This window comes from Neomonachus schauinslandi, chromosome 13, assembly GCF_002201575.2.
Source record: "Neomonachus schauinslandi chromosome 13, ASM220157v2, whole genome shotgun sequence".
In the NCBI taxonomy this organism is placed as follows: Eukaryota; Metazoa; Chordata; class Mammalia; order Carnivora; family Phocidae; genus Neomonachus; species Neomonachus schauinslandi.
Window position 1 is genome coordinate 52,340,004 of NC_058415.1, and position 21,137 is coordinate 52,361,140.

The window sequence follows — 21,137 nt, forward strand, 5'->3', positions numbered from 1 at the left end:
GATAGATAGATAGATAGATAGATAGATAGATAGATAGATAGATAGATTGTAAATTTCAACCTTGGTAATGAGAAAGAAAAGGCATATCCTATAGAAGCAGCTTATATGGATACACATTTTAAAGGATACTTACTGGATTTTGGCTACCCAGCATCTCTTGACCCTTCTTTTTGCAATAACAACTCAATTTCCTGTTTGGGATTACCCGTCATCAACTAGGAAATGTGTGGTACTGGCACTGATCACCAGTTCTCTTGCTTCCTCTACCTGAGGAAGAAACATTAACTCATGCTGAGACAAACATATTTCTTCTAGAATTGGGCTGTGGTGTGAATCGAGGACAAGAAAACAAGCACAAATTAATTCCACTTGTACAGTGTGAGTGAAACTGTGAAGCAATTCCAACCATCAAAATGTTTGCTTTTATGTCAGTTGCTTCAGCCTTCCCTGCAATCCTGAGATCTATCTTAGCCCTGAGCATGCACTTCAAATTAACTCTCTCTCTTGAAGCTAGCAACCAAAGAAACCAAATTAATACACACACCCATTTAAATATGCTTTTAAAAAGTATGATAATCCTAGACATCAACAACTATAACTGAACCTCAACATCCAGGTAAGTTAATAACTTAATATATAGAAACTTTCCACAGGACATGCTATTCATGAGGCCCTATGCTACTTTCAAGCATTCAGAACTCTTTGATTAAAAATGAGACTAAATCACAAATCACAAGGGTACCATAGTTCTGCTAACAAAATGTGACAAGAGAAAATCACTACAACAAAAGCAAAACCCACTACCTATTAATTTCACTTACGAACACACAAGAAAATATCATAAATAAAATGTTACCAAGCTATGCAAATATTATAAAAATAATAGACTATGACAAAATTTGGTTTATTTACAGGATACAAGGGGGATTTATAATTAGGAAACTCATTAATATAGTATGTTACATCAAAATGACAAAAAAAAACCACCTGATATCACTTGCATTGAGTAGAAAAATAGAGATTTTTTTGTAGTTATTTTGATACTAACCAAAACATCCATTATTTGAAATTTTTCAGTTAATTAAAAGTCAAACTTAATTTCTGAACATGAAGAATAATAACTCTCTGAAATCAAAAGACAACCTCATACTTAAGGGTACCATTTCCCAAATTGTGTTCCATCAATTTTAATATGTCCTAGCCATTAACAATTTCTATGTTCCAATAAATATGGAAATGGTGATTTTTAACAAATGATGTTTTATAGCAGTCCTTTTCACATTATTTAACATCAAATATGTTGCTGATGTCCCAAAAAGGCATATAGACTTACGTAGGCCTGAAATTTATTGTTTCTTATTTGATGGCTGCATCCTTTCATCACTGAGCCACTTTGGGCACTAGTTTTCCAAAAAAGCATTGTGCATATTGAAACAAATTTCACAGTAAAGACATCTTTATTAAATTCAGGAAAAAATAATAATGCTCAGTTACTACTATTATTAACATTTTCCTATTAATTTTAGCAGACTTATTTAGAAAAGAAAAAATAAGAAATAAGGAATATTATAAATGACAGATAATATTTATCCCAATTTTTTCATGACATGATTGTCTAATGGAAGCATAAGAACATCAATCAAAAAGCTATTTGGAATACAAAGAGCATTTTATGACAAATGAACATTATGAATGGGAAGACTGGCAATACATTCTATACATTCGTTACACCAAAAATGTAAATTCTGAGGGAAAATAACAAATAAAAACACATCAGGAAGGATAAAAGAGATACCTTTCCTCAGATTTTTTTTTTAAATTGCAAGACTTAAAAATATTATGAAACTAGAATGATACATGGTTTGTTAGTAAAGGGTGGAAAGTCAAGACAGAGTAGAATACCCATATAGATTCAATATGTTAAATAATTAGGCAATAAAATGGCACTTCAAATAAAAAATAAAAAGATGACTTACTCAATAAATTAGAGTGGAACAATTTAAGTAAAAGCTCTGTATTACACCTACACATAGAGAAATTTCAAAGGAATTCAGAATCAAAAGGATAAAGCAAATAAAAGGACTAGAGAAATACATAGTTAAATATTTATTATTCAAGTTGGATTTGCCTTTGTAAGCATGGATGCAAATCTAAAAAAAAAAAAAGAAGTCTAATTTAGAATCCATTAAAGTGAAAAATATCTATATGATAAAAACAGATTATAAGAAAAGGATAATATCTTTATCATAAAATAGATTTGTAAGTCAGTAAGTAAAGGTACATTCTCACAGAAATATTGGCAAAGAATATAGATAATCTATCCATATATATGTGCCTGCACATGCACTAACACACACATACAAACATAGACATTAAAATTGTCAATAAAATATTTTAGAAGACTCAACCTCAGTAGAATTCTGAGAATTTGTAGATGAAAATGAACTCTCTTCCCTCATCAAATTGAGAAAGATACAAATAATGATTATAAACAGTATTGGTTAAAGTACAGGTATCCTGTTAAAAATGCTATGATTTCTAGCAAAAGACAAATTGGCATAACTGTCAAAAGGCAAATTTGTCTGTCTGCAACAAAAGCCTTAAAAAAATACATATTATTTGATCCAGCAATACTACTTCCAGGAATTTATATTAAAATTATTATCATAGGGGCGCCTGGGTGGCTCAGTTGGTTAAACATCTGCCTTCAGCTCAGGTCCTGATCCCACCATCCTGGGATGGAGCCCCAGGCCAGCCTCCCTGCTCAGCAGGGGAGTTTGCTTCTCCCTTCCCCTCCCCCGGCTCATGCTCTCTCTCTCTCAAATAAATAAATAAAATCTTAAAAAAAATAAATAGAAAAGTCATTGGAGGAGGGGGAAAAGATGGCAAAGGAATAGGGGACCCTATTCCAACCAGTACCGGAATTGAGCTGGATATCTACCAGACCACTCTGAACACCCACGAAATCAGCCTGAGATGTAAGAAGATAGATCTGGATCTCTACAAACAGAATATCGCTGGCGGTTGGTTTCAAGGTACAAAGCCAGGAGCCGTGATTCCAAGGGCAGATATCGGAGGATAAACAGCAGCAGGAGGGAGCCTGGCCATGGGGACCCTATACCGCCGGTGAGTGATAGCCTCCTGCACTGGGGATCAGGCACAGACTCCCAGACCGGTAGCAGCGGGGAAAGGGCAGCTCCTCGGACTGAAACCAGAGTGGCAGGGCCGCATGTGCAAACAGGGGGTGGCTGGCAGTTTTAAAAGAACAAAGGGCAAAGACATGACCCGACCTGGAGGCAAGGACTGGGAGCCCTGCTGAGGGGCGCACAACCCAGAATGCTCCAGTTTATAGTAGCACAGACAGAAATGGAGATATTGTGGCCTGGAGAGCTCACTGAAGAACAGACTGCGATCTCTGCTCTGAGGCTGAGTCTTCTGCTCTGACTCTCGGAAGAGATGCAGAAAGCCATCAGGGAAAGCTGCCAGAGAACAAAAGCCCCAAAAAACCGGTTTTCACTGAGCCCATCCCCCACCACAGGGGGCAGGGCAACTCTGACCAAACAGGGTTGCCTGAGTAACAGTACCGCAGGCTCTTCCCCCAGAAGACAGGCTGGGAAAACAAGAGGTCAGCAACCCTAAGGTCCCAAGAAAACAGGTGCATCTTGCTTGTGGTCAATAATTTGGGCTCTATACATTCCCTCAACCACCCCTCAACAGAATGACTAGGAGGAGGAACCCCCAAAATAGTAAAGACTCAGAGATTATGACTTATGCCACAGATTTACAAATGGATTCAGATATAACCAAGATGTCGGAAATGGAATTCAGGCTAGCCATTGTGAAGACAATAGCTAGAATGGAGAAATCAATTAATGGCAACATAGAGTCTCTAAGGGCAGAAATGAAAGCTGAATTGGCAGAATTTAAAAATGCTATCAGTGAGATCCAATCTAATCTAGATAATCTAACAGCTAGGGTAAGTGAGGCAGAAGAACAAATTAGTGACCTGGAAGACCATTTAATAGATAAGAAGGGAAAAGAGGAGGCAAGGGAAAAACAACTCAGAATCCATGAAAATAGAATCAGAAAAATAAGTGACAACATGAAACGTTCCAATGTCAGAATTATTGGAATCCCTCAGGGGTTAGAGAGGGAGAGAGAGGACTAGAAGATATATTTGAGCAAATTGTAGCTGAGAACTTCCCTAATCTGGGGAATGAAACAAACATTCACATCCTACAGGCAGAGAGGACCCCTCCCAAGATCAAGGAAAACAGGCCAACACCCCAGCATGTAATAGCAAAACTCACAAATCTTAGAATCAAGGAAACCATCTTAGGAGGAAGAGATTCCTTATGTACAGAGGGAGAAACATCAGAATAATGTCAGACCTACCCACAGAGACCTGGCAAGGCAGAAAGGCCTGACAAGACATATTCAAGGTACTAAATGAGAAGAACATGCTGCCAAGAACACTTTATCTGGCAAGGCTGTCATTTAGAATGGATGGAGAGATGCAGAGCTTCCAAGACCAGCAGAAACTGAAAGAATATGTGACCACTAAGCTGGCACTGCAAGAAATATTAAGGGGGAGGGGGGGTTCTATAAAAGGAGACAGACCCCCAGAGTGATATAGAAAAGAAATTTACAGGGACAATCTATAAAAACCACGTCTTCACAGGCAACATGATGACAATAAATTCATATCTTTCAATAATCACTCTCAACATGAACAGCTTAAATGCTCCCATAAAATGACACAGGGTTGCAGATTGGATAAAAAGACAGGACCCATCCATATGCTGTCTACAAGAGACTCATTTTGAACATAAAGATACTTCCAGACTGAAAGTGAAGGGCTGGAGATCCATCTTCCATGCCAATGGGCCTCAAAAGAAAGCTGGGGTATGTGCTATGGTGAGCACTGTGAATTGAGCAAGACTGTTGAATCACAGATCTGTACCTCTGAAACAAATAATACAATATATGTTAAGAAAAAAAAAAAAGAAATAGCAGGAGGGGAAGAATGAAGGGAGGGAAATTGGAGGAGGAGACGAACCATAAGAGACGATGGACTCTGAAAAACAAACTGAGGGTTCTAGAGGGGAGGGGGGTGGGAGGATGGGTTAGCCTGGTGATGGGTATTAAAGAGGGTACATTCTGCATGGAGCACTGGGTGTTATGCACAAACAATGAATCATGGAACACTACATCTAATACTAATGACGTAATGTATGGTGATTAACATAACAATAAAAATTTTTAAAAAGCTGGGGTAGCAATTCTTATATCAGACAAATTAGATTTTAAACTAAAGACTAGTTAGAGACACAGAAGAACACTATATCCTTCTTACAGGGTCTATCCAACAAGAAGATCTAACAATTGTAAATATCTATGCCCCCAACATGGGAGCAGCCATCTACATAAGCCAACTGTTAACCAAAATAAAGAGTCATATTGATAACAATACCTTAATTGTAGGAGACCTTAATTCTCCACTCTCAGCAATAGACAGATATTCTAAACAGAAAATCAACAAAGAAACAAGAGCTTTGAATGACACGCTGGACCAGATGGACCTCAGAGATCTATACAGAACATTCCACCCTAAAACAACACAATACTCATTCTTCTCCAGCGCACATGGAACTTAATCCAGAATAGACCACATACTGGGTCACAAATCAGGTCTCAACTGATACCAAAAGATTGAGATTATTCCCTGCATATTCACAGACCATAATGCTTTAAAACTGGAACTCAATCAAAAGAAAAAATTTGGCAGAAATTCAAACACTTAGAAGCTAAAGACCACTCTGCTCAAGAATGTTTGGGTCAACCAGGAAATCAAAGAAGAACTTAAACAATTCATGGAAACGAATAAGAACGAAAACACATTGGTCCAAAACCTATGGGATACTGCAAAGATGGTCCTAAGGGGGAAATACATAGCCATCCAAGCCTCACTCAATAAAATAGAAAAATCCTGAATTCACCATCTAACTCTACACCTTAAAGAACTAGAGAAAAAGCAACAAACGATGCCTAAGCCATGCATTAGAAGAGAAATGATTAAGATTAGAGCAGAGATCAGTGAATTAGAAACCAGAAACACAGTAGATCAGATCAACGAAACTAGAAGCTGGTTCTTTGAAAGAATTAATAAGATCAATAAACCACTGGCCAGACTTATCCAAAAGAAAAGAGAAAGGACCCAAATTAATAAATTATGAATGAAAGGGGAGAGATCATGACTAACACCAAGGAAATAGAAACATTAGAAATTATTATCAACAACTATATGCCAATAAACTGAGCAATCTGGATGAAATGGAGGCCTTCCTGGAAACTTATAGACTCCCAAGACTGAAACAGGAAGAAACTGACAACCTGAATAGGCCAATAACCAGTAACGGATTGAAGCAGTGATGAAAAACCTCCCAAAAAAACAAGAGCCCAGGGCCTGACGGATTCCCTGGGGAATTCTACCAAACATTCAAAGAAGAAATAATACCTATTCTAATATACCTCATTCTATGAGGCCAGCATTACCTTAATCCCCAAACCAGGCAAAGACCCCATCAAAAAGGAGAATTTCAGACCGATATCCCTGATGAATATGGATTCCAAAATCCTCAACAAAATCCTAGCTAATAGGATCCAACAATACATTAAAAGGCTCATCCACCACGACCAAGTGGGATTTATCCCCGGGATGCAAGGGTGGTTCAACATTCGCAAATCAATCAATGTGATAGAACACATTAATAAGAAGAGGGAGAAGAACCATATGGTCCTCTCAATTGATGCAGAAAAAGCATTTGACAAAATACAACATCCTTTCCTGATTAAAACTCTTCAGAGTATAGGGATAGAGGGAACATTCTTCAAGCTCATAAAATCCATCTATGAAAAACCCACAGCGAATATCATCCTCAATGGGGAAAAGCTGAGAGCCTTTCCCTTAAGATCAGGAACACATCAAGGATGCCCACTCTCGCCATTACTGTTCAACATAATACTAGAAGTCCTAGCAACAGCAATAAGACAACAAAAAGAAATAAAAGGTATTCAGATTGGTAAAGAAGTCAAATTCTCTCTTTTTGAAAATGACATGATACTTTATGTGGAAAACCCAAAAGACTCCACCCCCAAATTACTAGAACTCATATAGCAATTCAGTAATGTAGCAGGATAAAAAATCAAAGCACAGAATTCAGTTGCTTTCTTATACACTAACAATGCAAGTGCAGAAAGAGAAATTAGAGAAATGATTCCATTTACAATATTGCCAAAAACCATAAGATACCTCGGAATAAACCTAACCAAAGAGGTAAAGGATCTATACTCTAGGAACTACAGAACACTTATAAGAGAAATTGAAGAAGACACAAAAAGATGGAAAAACATTCCATGCTCATGGATTGGAAGAATAAACATTTTTAAAATATCTATCTATGCTACCCAGAGCAATCTATACCTTCAATGCCATCCCAATCAAAATTCCAATGACATTTTTCAAAGTGCTGGAACAAACAATCCTAAAATTTGTATGGAATCAGAAAAGACCCCGAATCGTCAAGGAAATGTTGAAAAAGAAAAACAAAGCTGGGGGCATCACGTTGCCTGATTTCAAGCTGTATTACAAAGCTGTGATCACCAAGACAGCATGGTACTGGCACAAAAACAGACATATAGACCAATGGAACAGAATAGAGAGCCCAGATATGGACCCTCAATGCTATGGTCAAATAATCTTCAACAGAACAGGAAAAAAAATGCAATGGAAAAAAGACAGTCTCTTCAATAAATGGTGCTGGCAAAATTGGACAGCTATATACAGAAGAATGAAACTTGACCACTCTCTAACACCATACACAAAGATAAACTCCAAATAGATGAAAGACCTCAACGTGAGACAGGAATCCATCAAAATCCTAGAGGAGAAAATAGGCAGTAACCTCTTCGACATCGGCCACAGCAACTTCTTTCAAGATACATCTCCAAAGGCTAGTGAAACATAAGCAAAATTGAACTTTTGGGACTTCATCAAGATAAAAAGCTTCTGCACAGCAAAGGAAAGAGTCAACAAAACAAAGAGGCAACCCACAGAATGGGAGAAGATATTTGCAAATGACACTACAGATAAAGGGCTGGTATCCAAGATCTATACAGAACTTCTCAAACTCAACACCCAAAAAACAAATGACCCAGTCAAAAAATGGGCAGAAGACATGAACAGACACTTCTCCGAAGAAGACATACAAATGACTAACATACACATGAAAGAATGTTCATCATCATTAGCCATCAGGGAAATTCAAATCAAAACCACATTGATCTCAATCTGAACCACCTTACACCAGTTAGAATGGCAAAAATTGACAAGGTAAGAAACGACAAATGTTGGAGAGGTTGTGGAGAAAGGGGAACCCTCTTACACTGTTGGTGGGAATGCAAGTTGGTACAGTGTGGAGATTCCTCAAAAAGTTAAAAATAGAGCTACTCTATGACCCAGCAATTGCACTCCTGGGTATTTACCCCAAAGACAGATGTAGTGAAAAGAAGGGCTATATGTACCCCAATGTTCATAGCAGCAATGTCCACAATAGCCAAACTGTGGAAAGAGCCGAGATGCCCTTCAACAGATGAATGGATAAAGAAGATGTGGTCCATATATACAATGGAATATTACTCAGCCATCAGAAAGGATGAATACCCAACTTTTCCATCAACATGGATGGGACTGGAGGAAATGATGCTAAGTGAAATAAGTCAAGCAGAGAAGGTCAATTATCATATGGTTTCACTTATTTGTGGAACATAAGGAATAGCAGGGAGGACATTAGGAGAAGGAAGGGAAAAATGAAGGGGGGGAAATCGGAGGGAGAGATGAACCATAAGAGACAATGGACTCTGAGAAACAATCTCAGGCTTTTAGAGGTGAGGGGGTGGGGGGATGGATTATCCCAGTGATGGGTATTAAGGAGGGCACGTACTACATGGAGCACTGGGTGTTATACGAAAACAATGAATCGTGGATCACTACATCAAAAACTAATGATGTATTATATGGTGACTAATATAACATAATAAAATAAAATAAATAATAAATAAAATTATTATCATAAATACACAAAGATGTATATGTTAGAATAGTTTATAAGAAACAGCTTCAATAACACAAAATTCATACTCCATTCAATTCATCAATTAAAGTGTATCCCATGTTTTCGGTATATTTACAGGATTGTGCAGCCATCAACACAATCTGATTTTAGAACATTTTTGTTCCCCTTAAAAGAAACAGCTTATTTATTAATGGTCATTCTGCCCTCTTCCCTTTTCTACATTCAGCCCTAAGAAACCACTAATCTTTTATACATTTACCTAAAATGAAAATTAATCACCAATCCAATCAGACAATATGTAGCTTTTCATGCATGAGACTGACTTCTTTCATTTACTAAAATGTTTTCAAGACTCATCCGTGTTCTGGAATGTATCATTACTTGATTTTTTTTGTTGCCAAATCATATTTCATTAAATGTGTATCTCACTTTACTTATTATTCAGTTAATAGACACTTGGGGTGTCTTTGTTTTTTGGGGGGGCTCCTATGAGTAATTTTGCTATAAAGAATCATGTGCATGTTTTGTATGAACATATGTTCTGTTTTCCAAAGTGGCTGCACCATTGGGCATTCCCATTGGCCAATGTGTGATAGTTCCAATTTCTTCACATCGTTGCCAATACTTGGCATTGTCTTTTATATTGTAGACACCTTAGGCTGTATGAAATACCTCATTGTGGTTTTTATTTGCATTTCCCTAATAGCTAATCATATTGGGCATATTTTCCTGTGCTTATTGGCCATCATGGGAAAGATCTATTAGGGAAAGATCTATTCAAATTTTTTGCCCATTTTTTAGTTGAGTTATTATTATGTTTTAAGAGTTTTGTGAATTCTGGACACAAATACTTTACCAGATATATGATTTGCATATATTTTCTCCCATTCTGTAAGCTTTATTTTTCACTTTCTTAATGGTACCATGAGCAGTACAAAAGTTTTTAATTTTGATGTCATCCAATTTACCTATTTTTTTCTTTTGTTACTCATACTTTTAGTGTCACTTTTAACATTTCTAACCTGAAGTCATGAATTTTTTTTTTTTTTGCCTGTGTTTTCTTCTAAGAATTTCTCATAGTATTACTTCCTACCTTTAGGTCTGTGACTTACTTTGAGTTAATTTTTGTGTATGATGTGAGGTAGAGATCCAACTTCATTATTTTGCCTGTGGATATCCAGTTGTCCTGGTACCACTTGTTGAAAAGACCACATATCCCTCCCCCACACCCTGCCTACTGAAAATTGTCTTTGCTTAATTGAATTGAATTATGACAATGTCACACTGTGTTGATTACTATAATTTTGTAGTAAGTTTTGGAATCAAGAAATGTTGAATTCTCCAACTTTGATTTTTTAAAGACTGTTTTGGCTATTCATAAATCTAAATCCAGAATTAAAGGGCCAGTTTACAAAGCATATCTTTGAAGGAAAGAAACCCAAGGAATTACGAGATATTATCAAGTTCATTAGGTAAATAGGAAAGATGATGTGGTGAAAGATATAAAAATGGCAAACTAGTTACAAAAAGCAGGGCTTTTAGAGCAGATAGTTCTGGGTTCCCATGCTAGCTTTGCCATTTTTTAAGTTATTTGATATGGAACTTCATATTTCTGTTCTCCATCATGGAGAAAGCAATAAATACACTAGAAGGTTGTTGCAAGAATTCAGACATAAAATGTTGTAAAACCTACAGATTGAAGGTAGCAGTCAAAAAATGTTAGCTATTAACAAATAAATGATAGTATAAATCAGTTAATATGACATGTTTTAGGTTTGAAATCCTTCCTGGATGTAACAGATGTACTTTCTCCACAGGCAGATTTGTTCAACAGAGAGAGTTAATTACTATCTAGTTTTAGTCCTCCTCTTAAGGGACTTTCCCTCCATCCCAACTAAATCTCTTCCATTTTTCTGTCTTGGAACTTTTTGTTCTGCTAAATCTTTTTCTGACCATTTTGGTCTTAGATTTTAGTTCATACAAGTATTCTGTGATTATCACTGATCTCCAAAGATTTCTAGCTCTTCTTTTTTTTTTTTTTTTTTTTTAAAAGATTTTATTTATTTATTTGAGACAGAGAGAATGAGATACAGAGAGCATGAGAGGGAGGAGGGTCAGAGGGAGAAGCAGACTCCCTGCCGAGCAGGGAGCCCGATGCGGGACTCGATCCCGGGACTCCAGGATCATGACCTGAGCCCAAGGCAGTCGCTTAACCAACTGAGCCACCCAGGCGCCCGATTTCTAGCTCTTCTAAAAACTTTTTTCCCTATACTAATACCTAGATTTTTCTTTTATGAATTTCATTTCAAATGTCTTTTTCTTTTTAATAAACACCATTACACAATCAGCATTTTAATTTGTTTCCAGAGGATTCACCAATCCAACACAGAATTTTAGATGTATTCTTCAGGTTCTAAGTCTTTTTTTTTTCTGGGCAGTGTTTAATTGTAACGATCAGGAATTGTGTCTATAATTAGGCTAGTTATGTCTCACTTCAGATATTTTAATACTATAGCATTCTAGAGCTTTAAAGGAAAGACTGTTCTGGGGCAAACAATGGATTTACTTCTCTTAAAAGCTTCCAGTGTAAAAGTAAAAAAAAAAATTTTTTCAGGTAATTTTATTTTAATCAAAACACACAGTGCTTTACATCTTATGTTAACTCTGTTTCCTCCCCTCACCACACCACAGAGTAAATGATGATGATGTTCATGAAGATATGATGAAAATAAGGAATTGCATACAACAGAGATGCAGTCCTGGCTGTATTTACATAATAAGGACACACTGCACAGGGAAACAGTAGTGCCAGTTTTACAGTTTATTACTTTTAAAAAAAAGATTTTATTTATTTGAGAGAGAGAGAGCATGAGCAGGGAGAGGCAGAGGGCAAGGAGAAGCAGGCTCCCCACTGAGCAAGGAGCCCCATGTGGGACTTGATCCCAGGACCCTGAGATCAGGACCTGAGTCGAAGGCAGATGCTTAACCCACTAAACCACCCAGTCGATCCTACAATTTATTACCCAGACCACACATCTTCGTGGCTCAATTTCCTCAATGGATTTGGGCTAAATAATTTCTAAAGTTCTTTTCAGCATTAAGATATAAAGAATTTATTCTTTATAGAGAATTGCCTCTATAGAGAAAACTGCCTTTATAGAGAAAATTGCCTCATGCAGGGCGTCTGGGTGGCTCAGTTGGTTAAGCGACTGCCTTCGGCTCAGGTCATGATCCTGGAGTCCCTGGATCGAGTCCCACATTGGGCTCCCTGCTCGGCAGGGAGTCTGCTTCTCCCTCTGACCCTCCCCCCTCTCATGTGCTCTCTCTCTCTCTCATTCTCTCTCTCTCGAATAAATAAATAAAATCTTAAAAAAAAAATTGCCTCATGCGGTATCTGGTAAGCATAGGGTCAAGAAGACACAAACTATCAAAGAAACCAAAGCAGAATACCATTTTGGACATTATTGCTGGTCAATAATAGAATCTTGCTCTAAATTTTGCTGAGAGTAAATTATAGGTGAATGTATTGAATTTAGCTATTTTAATGAGGAATTTCATGATTATATCTACCTATAAAATTAAACATACACATTTTCCTGCTATTTTATAATCATACTAAATGAAATAAGCAATACAATTTAAGAATTCTTTATTTTCATTGTATAACTCTCCCAAGGTAAAGCCATTCTTTAAAAGGCAAAACCTATTTGTTAATCTATTTAGTTTCAAACAACTCTTGACTTGGCAGGCTATATAATGTTTGAGAAATGTTATCCCTGGAAGGCACCACAGGGAAGTTTCTCTGTAGTTCATTTAGATTCAGGGAAGACAACCTTGTTTTTCAGATGAGTTTGACAATGTATGTTGAATTGGTAAAGATGTTTTTTAAAATGGTTGATTTCTTCAAGATTATATAAAGAATACATATGGTAGAATAATAATGTAGTTGTTAAGAACTCGGCCTTTGGAGAAAGAAAACCTCAATTCAAATCTCTACTTTTTTGTGTTATGTATGTGTTCCAAGGCCAGTTATTGAACCTCTATGAGCCTTAGCTTTTATGTCTATAAAATAAGGATGATAATATCACCTACCCCACTTCTTTGACATAAGATCAATGAAATAGCATAAATAAAGTACTAAGCACAGTCCCTGAAATATATTAAGCACAGATAAATGGCAGCACTAGTGAGATCATTATGAAAGTGGTTTCTGAAGTCCACCAGCCTGTGTCTGAATCCTGGTCTAATCATTTGCTAGCTCTGTGACTTGGGAAACTTCTTTAACTTTTCCCCTTTGCAAAATCAAGAAAATCATGATATCTACCTCAGGGTTGTGAGGAAGATTAAATTGAGTTTCTAAGTGTCAAGCACTTAGGAAAGTTCTTCACATATAGTAATTCCTAAAAAAAAAAAAAAGCTATTATTATATTTTTATTGCATGAAGCTCCATTCTATAAAACAATTGAAGATAACTTCAGAAAGTATCCATCAGAAGAAAGCAATCTGATATGAGATTTACTAAAAGTATGAACATGAAAGGAAAGCCTGAGTCAGTAGCTGCTTTTGTTTTGGGAGGTAGGAAGTTATAAATATCCACACTTCACATTTATTAGGCACTGGCTAGTGGCTAGCTACATACCACAGAAGGAAAGAACGGTTGTTCTCTGACATTTTAAAAGAGTAATTAACTACTTTGTCTTGATGGTGGTGCCAGGGTTCTTGTTGAGGACTAGGGTGCTATCTTTCAACTGGAGCTCTCTGGACTCATTTTTTTTTTAAGGTTTTATTTATTTATTTGACAGAGAGAGACAGAGTGAGAGAGGGAACACAAGCAGGGGGAGCAGGAGAGGGAGAAGCAGGCTTCCCGCCGAGCAGGGAGACTAATGCGGGGCTCGATCTCAGGACCCTGGGATCATGACCTGAACCAAAGGCAGACACCCAACCAAATGAGCCACCCAGGTGCCCCTGGACTCATTTTTGACACTTAATTCTAAACATCTGATAATAACTCCAATACTACTCCAAGGAGAAAACAAAGAATGTAGATGTTTGGAGACAATTGGAAATCATATACTCTTTGGTTAAATCCCAGTTTCCCTGCAGATGGCACTTCAATGTGTGTTTATTTATTTATTTACTTATTTTTAAGATTTTATCTATTTATTTGACAGCGAGAGAGAGATAGCGAGAGCAGGAACACAAGCAGGAGGAGTGAGAGAGGGAGAAGCAGGCTTCCAGTGGAGCATGGAGGCCGATATGGGACTTGATCCGAGGACCCTGGGATCATGACCTGAGCTGAAGGCAGACACTTAACGACTGAGCCACCCAGGCGCCCCTTCAATGTGTGTTTAGCGTAACCTGTATTTGATTTGTGCTGTGTACTTTCTGGAAAGTAGATAAATTAGATAAAAATAATCATCCACACAGATTCATCTTATTAAGATAATTTCTGTCAATTAGAATTTTTCAGTCAACAACCTCTCCTAATTAAGAAAGAGCCCATATTAAATAAGATACTGCAAGAAAAAAGAAAAAACTAAAGACACATATCAAAACTAACCATTGTTACAAAATAATTCATTACTAAAATATTGTTTTTGTTGCGGGGAGGAACACAGCCAAGTGTTTTCTGTTGCTAGACTGCTATCCTAAGTATATTGTTCTTAATAACCTGGGATTTTCACTGACTAATCAGATTTTCTTTCCTATGAATATTATCAAATTTGCTTGAGAGGTTCCCAAAGGGTTTGTTGCTGTTGTTGTTCTTGTACTGAACACCAAAGAAAATTGGGTAATTTTATGGACTCATTAGAACATACATATAATTATATTCCTTTTTTTTTAAGATTTTATTTATTTATTTGACAGAAGGAGAGACAGCGAGAGAGGGAACACAAGCGAGGGAGTGGGAGAGGGAGAAGCAGGCTTCCCGCAGAGCCGGGAGCCCAATGTGGGGCTTGATCCCAGGACCCCAGGACCATGACCCAATAGGAAGGCAGATGCTTAACGACTGAGCCACCCAGGCGCCCCCATATAATTATATTCTTAAAAAAAAAAAAAGCTTCCTCCAAATATTTAGCAGAAGGGTACATAAAATTGCCAAAAATAAAGATGTAAAATACTGCAACATTAACAATAAATCAAAATAGGGATTGATAAAGAACTAGGTGTTTGTAATTATCTAGCATATGGTAGTTGGAAATTTTTATACAAATTCAATTGTTTTGAAGTGTAGTCATTCTCAAGAAATCATATTTTGGTTATAATTGTGAAATGCTTCATCTTTACCTAGTTCTCACTTATGTACTAAAAGTTACCTGCAAAAAGTAATGCAAATTTTCTGACAATAATGTAAACTAATTTCTGACCTTCAGATCACAAACCCAACATAACTTTCAGAGCTTCCATCATGTAGTACTCTTACTTCAAACTAAGGTTTTCACTTCCCACTCCTCAATACAAGTTCCTATTCTCAGGTTTCTAACCTCAAAACTTCCCACATGTATCAGATTCATCACTGTGTTCAAATATCTGTGAGGGAAACATTCTCCTTCTGGAAATGTTCCCTTCGTCCTCTCAAAGCCTGAGTCTTTATATTTTATCTGTAAACCCATCTTTAGTCATCTAGTCCTGTATAACTTCCTCCCAGTTTTTTTTTTTAAATATTTATTTTAACATGGAAATCTATACTGAAACTATACGTAGCATGATGAGTTTGGGATTTTACAGATTTTATTTTAGAAATCTTAATTTAGATGCCTAGCCCTACAGGTACCCATAGAAAAATGTAAATTTATTTATAAGTTAAATCGTCTGAATGAGTCTCATTCATTTGTCTAGTCATGACTTAACTGAGTTTATTTTATCAAATTTTAACAAGTTAACTGAAGAATTTAACCAAAATTTATACAGAAATTTTTACCAAATCAGTATTAATGTCTACATCTTCTTTTTTTTGAAACATAGACATGTTTTACTTTCTGAGTGTGTCTTTTCAAATGAAATCCTGTTCCTTAATCAAAAGACATTGAAATAAATAAAGCAGGGAAAATAAAGATGGGATAGGAAACCCAAAGACAAAGGGTATGGCAAGGCAGATAAGAAATCCATGTCATAAACATGTTTATTTTGAAAAAAATTAAAGAAACTACTTCAGAGGAGGTAAGTGATTAGTTCAAGACCATTGGTTGTACAGTGGAAGTAAGGACCCTATGCAAACTACCAACAATAGTTTTAGATTTGTGAGCAGATGACCGTATTACAATGAGCAACAGACTCTGAAGAATAAATATCTGAAGAGTTTAGTGTTGTAATCAAATAACCAAATTAATTTGATGCATATATAATGATATGCATAATTGTTATTGTTTTTCATGGTGATTAGTCATAATTGCTAAAGAGTTCACATAAATTACTATCATTAGTATTGTTCTTACACAAACTAAATATTTCTAGGATTATCTGAAAAGAAAGAAGAGGAAAAGCAACTAGGAGAAATAGGAAACTGTTTTAATGGGAACCAAAATTAGAAGGAACACAGAGAACATTGAGCTTAACTATCTCTTTATACTCATGGACAAACTGAAGATTAGAGAATGGATTTACCTATTTGGGTTATCTAATGTCAAAGTACGGTATTTTTTTCATTTGTCTGGCATTGACTCCTTGGCTCTAGAATCTATAGAACTCGGATTTTCCTGTCTTGTCAAGAGAGGAACTGGCAGTCATGGGAGCTGAGAATAATAAACTTTCATATTTCATCTGTTCTCTAAGTACAACTCCCCCAGTCCCATCTTCTGAAGATGGAGGAATCAGGTAGAGTAAAGCCAAGATTCTACTTTCTTCTCAGGGAGTCCTAAGCCAAACAGCAGTGGAAAGGGAAACACCCAGCCTAGAAGACTGGAAGGAAAAGAGGAAACCACCATGAGAATACATTATCTTCTGGTTCCCACTGAGGAGGACTTTGAAGTCTTTGTGGTTGGGTATAGCGGTCTGAAGATGTTCAGAATTCTTCACCTGTTGCCAGCCTGGTCTCTTTCTTTATTGTGTTGCAACGACGTAGATGGAACTGGAGGGTATTATGTTGGGTGAAATAAGTCAAACAGAGAAAGACATGTATCATATGATCTCACTGATATGAGGAATTCTTAATTGTAGGAAACAAATTGAGGGTTGCTGGAGTTGGGGGGGGTGGGAGGGATGGGGTGACTGGGTGATAGACACTGGGGAGGGTATGTGCTCTGGTAAGCACTGTGAATTGTGCAAGACTGTTGAATCTCAGATCTGTACCTCTGAAACAAATAATGCAATATATGTTAAGAAAAAAAAAGAAGAAGAAGAAGGTAGCGGGAGGGGAAGAATGAAGCGGGGGAAATCGGAGGGGGTAGACGAACCATGAGAGACGATGGACTCTGAAAAACAAACAGGGTTCTAGAGGGGAGGGGGGTGGGAGGATGGGTTAGCCTGGTGGTGTGTATTGAGGAGGGCACATTCTGCATGGAGCACTGGGTGTTATGCACAAACAATGAATCATGGAACACTTCATCTAAAACTAATGATGTAATGTATGGGGATTAACATAAGGAAAAAAAGATTTCTACTGTACATGTATTAAGTGAGATGAAGGAGGCAAAGTCACTTCCACAGTGCCCGACACATAGTAGGTCCTCAACAATTGTCTAAATATGGTCTCTTTCTATTAGGAACAATACTAATCTAACTCATTGAATAAATGTAATTATTTAACTAAAAAAAAAAAGAAGTGGCTTCCCAGACACAGTCAGCATGTCCTTGCATAAGGGACTTTGCACTTTGTGTTTCCTCTGTCTGAATGGATCTACATTGAATCTATAGATCAATTTCAGAAGAACTGACATCTTACAGGTTAGGACATGAATGCATGAATATGGTATATCATTCCATCAATTTAGGTCCTTTTAATTTCTCTTAGCAATATTATATAATTTTCAGTGAACAAATATTGCCTATTGTTTGACAGATTTGTCCCTAAGTGTTTCATACATTTGATACTATTGTGAATGGTAATTATTTTAACTTAAATTTTGAAGTCTTCATCATTAGTGTGTATTTGTTTTAAATGGTGGATACCCTAAGCTCAGGGTTGTTTTCTTCCAGAAAAGACTCCATTGTATATGCAGGTTCCACTTGGCCTCCATGTCACCCTTGAGGTTTGGGGCTAGAGGAACCAGTGTTTCTTTGGTAATACTCTTGCTACTGTTTGCCATGAATAATAAAATCCTTTGTCTCTGACTTTGTCCTTTGTCTCTGAGTCTCTGACTCAGGCATCTCATTTCTTTGTTCAGTATCCATGGAACTTATTAACTGTCCTCCATACCATCAAGCTTATTTAAATAGCATAAAACTCATGTTATATTCAAGAAAAGATAATCATTAAATGGTATTGCTTTTATTCATCTGGGCTAAATAACACACGTTGGAGCAATTAGCAAAAGTCAGACATACTTCATATCATCCCACAATGAGCCATAAGAGAAATACCGTTAAATTTATTTAAAAAATAATAATATCACGCTCAGGTTTAAAAAGCCTGAAACTTTTATGTATTGAGCTCCTGGTGGAATCCGGAAGTAGGAGACTAGCAGGAGTGACACACGCAGGTAGAATGGCCCTTTGAATAACTTTTCTTGGTAATTTGGCCAAAGCCAGCTATGTCCTTTTTCCTAGAGATCAAGCACAGGTAACTTCCAATCAAGTGGAATAGCCCGAGTGAGATAACTCTGTTGTTAGCCATTCAGAAACCTGCAAGTAGATGACAAGGGATGTGCTACAAACAGAACACTTGATACTCCACATGATCATTCATGCAACATCTGGAAGAGAAATATACAGAGAGGCACATCATTTGTGCTGTATTCTTCATGTTCATAAAGAACGGCATGTTTTTCCACAGAAGAAATTTAGTATAAAAACTTCTCTGTGAAGTATTCTGCATAGTATATCCAGGTTGTTTCTCAAACCCCCTAGGAAATATTCAGAAGTAAGCAATTCGACAGTCTCTTCTCCACACTTCCCAAGTTAAGCATAAGAGATTCATGTGGCTGACAGGAAGTTTGGAAACCTTTTAGTCTGGTTCCTAAATCCACACAGGTCCCATCCCTTCTCATCTTAACAGTGAGATATCAGGGTTTGTTTGGATTTATCAGGAAGACAGTGAGGATTTGGGAGCATGACAGCCTAATTTTGCATTCTGGTTCTCCCATTTTCTGTCTCTGTGTCTGGGGCAAGTTATTAGGTTATTTAACCTCTTGGTGCCCCATTTTACTTATATATAAAATGGAGATGTGATACTACTCCCCGGGAAAGGTCACTGTGCCTGGCATACAGTAATACCCAGTGAATGGGACACATCATTAACACTTTCAGGTCACAAAGCACATTAGTGGAAAAGACAGACTGTGATCTGGAGACTCTTGATATTTCACAGTATAATCAGCTGGAAAGCCTTCTTGTCCCACGGCTCAAAAGACGATACACAGAACCCCAGGTGAACAATTTGGGAAGGTTTTAGGGAAGCCCTCACAGATCTAAACTTGCACTATAAGAGTGACCCCAGTAGAAATAACTCCAGGGAAGGTGAGCTTGATCTGGAGCTGCAGTATTGCTTAGCACCTCAGGGCTTCTCTAAAATCTTCCTTTGACTTAAAATAGGACAGTCTCCTTTTTTTCATCTTCAGAGAAAGGTATTCCATTCATTCAGCTCTTACCTCCTTATTGAGAAAAAGACGTTGATATGAAAAGGTTACAAAATGTGAGGGCATAATCAAGGAGGAATATCAGCTACTCTTTCCGGAACTAGTCCTCAAAGAAGATGATGTCCTAAATCAGAGCAGTTAACTTCTCACGCGGCAATTAAGCCTGAGCTGCTTACAACTCCAAGAATATGCTGCCATATACCTGAGTACTGCGAGGCCTTGGGGGAAGTTTTCAATTTCTGTATTGCTCTTCTTATTCAATTAACCCTAAAGAGGAAAGCGAATCTGGGGTCAGGAATGGGAAGAGGATAAAGGACACTGGAAGGAGAACATCTTACAGGTTAGGACATGCTTTTGAATCAGAGAAAACAAGAACCAAATCCTGGCTGTATCACTAGTATAAACTTGGCAAGTAACTTAGCCTGTCTGAGCCCTGGCATATACACAAGCAAGTAAGGAAAAGAATACTTTGTGGGGGTGTCATCTGAGTTAAAAATACAATGTGTGTAAAGCACCCAGTACTTAATAAATATTTAGAACGAGGGGAATTAGTAATATTTGGAAGTAAAATTGAAGAGAAAATAATTGCATTCTCATAATCTCTTCATGCAAATACCTTTTGCACAAATTTTGATTTTTTCCCCACTCTAAATGTATTAACTGAAAACACAAAACACAAACACACAGACACATACACACAGACATACACACTTTATATTTTAATAAAGTGCCCTCTATTAAAGCTACATATCTATATTTCTCTTCAGAGTATTTCTCAACTATTCTAATACATATGAAGAAGGAAAGGATACAAATATTTAGTATGTCCTGTGTATCACTTTACTGAACATTATACTAGGTGCTTCTTCATTTGATTCTCACATTCTTCCAACAGGGGATTATTGTTCACATTTTACAAATGAAGAAATTGTTGTTCATCTAGATAAACATCTTGCCACAAGTCACTTGTCTGGTATGTATTAGAGCTTAGGCTAGAACACAAATATGCCTGATGCTAAAATTGTAACTTTTGTGTAGATAGAAATCATTCCAAAGTTGATACAGACAGTGTTTCCCAAACTTCCATAATGAGAAGAATCCCTGAAGGTATTTGTTAGAAATATAAATTCTGGAGCCTCATTCAAATCCAAATCTACATGTCAGAGCCCTAGGGAAGCTCTATGTTTAATGATTGCTAACATCTGCAAAGTTTGAGAACATCATTAGAGAACATAGAGATTTGTGTTCTAAGCCTCTTATATGTTTATTT